The sequence below is a fragment of the Halyomorpha halys genome, unplaced genomic scaffold, assembly GCF_000696795.3.
Source record: "Halyomorpha halys isolate HHAL.00 unplaced genomic scaffold, Hhal_1.1 Scaffold601.1, whole genome shotgun sequence".
Classification (NCBI taxonomy): domain Eukaryota; kingdom Metazoa; phylum Arthropoda; class Insecta; order Hemiptera; family Pentatomidae; genus Halyomorpha; species Halyomorpha halys.
In genome coordinates, this window is record NW_027112563.1 from 294,027 (window position 1) to 296,183 (window position 2,157).

The following is a 2,157-nucleotide window of genomic DNA, read 5'->3' on the forward strand; positions in this document are numbered from 1 at the left end:
AGTAAATGAGCTCTTTGATGACACGAGAGGTACTAACATGATTATTTTGATTAGATAAAGGAGAAAGGAAAGTACAAATTGGTTTTGGGTTTCGAGTTCTCGTGGTAAATTTTTTTTTTTTAATATTCTCAGGATTAACCCATCAGAATCTTGTTCACCACCTAATTATTTAGTTCAATCACAATTTAGCTCTAATGATCGTTATAATCTCCTTGAAGGTTGAAATGGCAGTGGCTCCGACACCTTTTGTAAACATACATACTAGAGTTCTAGAAATGGCGAGACTCTTCACCCAATTCACCCGGTTACTGCACCTTCCCTCCATTGGCTTTCAATGCCAGTGACACAGTCGGGATCTCCTGGAGCCTTGCTTTTCCATTTACACGTGAGGAAAAAACCTGGCTTGGAATCCTCCAGTTTAATTGTCAATAGTGTACATTATTCAGAGTTTATTCATTTATTTTTATTTAGGTTTTATATCTTTTCTATTTATTTATTTTGTTATGATGCAATTGTAGTAGTGAGATAATTCTTGACTCTGTAAAAACTAACTAATGACAAATGAAATTAAAAGAACAGATTATTCTTTGTATGAAATTTATATTTTTAGCTGGTAACTTGTTAATAGTTGGATCTTTTACTATCAAAAGATGAAAAATATTTATCCCATTAATCTCTAAAAATTATAAATTTTTCAAGTAGTTTTCGTTAATTAATAGTTTTTTTTTACTATCGTTATTTTAGTAAGTGCAAATTGGACATAAGTGGCCTAAAGAGGGTTTGAATAAAATGTAGAGCTGATTGGATTTAAAAAAAAAAAAGCTGATTGGACTAACCTAGAAACCACCATAACATGAAATATAACAGGTGTACCTTTGACCACAGAACAGCGTTCCTCTGCACAGGTGAACAATACAATACTTAAACCTTAGATGGGTTTTTCCATGGCGTGTTTTGAAAGCAGGTGTGAACCTATCCAGTGAACACCTTCTAAATTTTTATTTCAGGATTGTAATTGAATTATTTTTATTTGTAAAAAATTGCGAACAGTAACGTAATGGGTAAGTTATGGTTCCCAATACAATAAAGTATAAAATAACTTAATGAAAGAGTAGGATAACTGGTGGATTTAAAAGAAACACGATTATATTGGTATGGACTTGTCATAATAAAAGAAAGTCTGCGGAAATACTGGATAAGTATTGAATGGAAAGTGGATGGAAGAAGAGAAAAATACCTCGAGTGGAATCGAAAGATGAGGTGGAAGATTGACATCAGGGAAGAGCAAGCCTTGAATAAAGAAGGGCGGAAAACAAATTTGAACGAAATTTAGTTCAAGGAAAACATTGGCGGATAAATCCTTTTTTAAAAAAGAATTTAAAATGTCTAGTTTTGGCTCTTGAAATGAAAATATTTTCATAGATGAGTTACTACTGCCTTCAGTAATAATAGTAAACTTTTATTAATTAATAAATATTACAATCTGCCACAAATTTGGACAATGAATAATAGAGATAATTAATAATTCTACACTTTCATACAAAAAAAATGTATATAAAACAAAAAAAAAAAATAACAAATATAAATAAAATCACTACAAGTAAATAAAAAGAAAATGAAATAAATATAATCAAACTAAGTAAAATAAATTATGTACAGTATTTACAATCTCGACCTAAGGATCCCCGAGCCCACTCTAACCTCTACGCATGAGGGGTAAAGTAAGACTCTTCGAGATAAGCGCAGCAAATACAGGGCATTGGACGAAGAAAATCAAGTAACAACTGAATGTTCGTTTGTTACTGAAACTACCAAACAATAGACCAATGCCAATAAACCGAATTCAAACTGTCAGCGACGGAACATATAAGCTATAGTAAATGTTGTAATATAGATAGTAGATATTATAATGTGGATATTTGATATTATAATATTGATAAATGGTCGGGTGTTCTGTCAGCAATGATACATGATAGTAATAAATAAAGGACCAATGGTTTACAAATAATAAACTTTCTTCATATCAATAAAGTACCCAGTGTAAATTTCTTCTGTAAATTATATATGAATCGACCCCATTATTTTTATAGTCTCGCCAATTATTATAATGAAAGAATAACTAATAACTGTCGATAGTTACAGTTGTTTATTTTATAG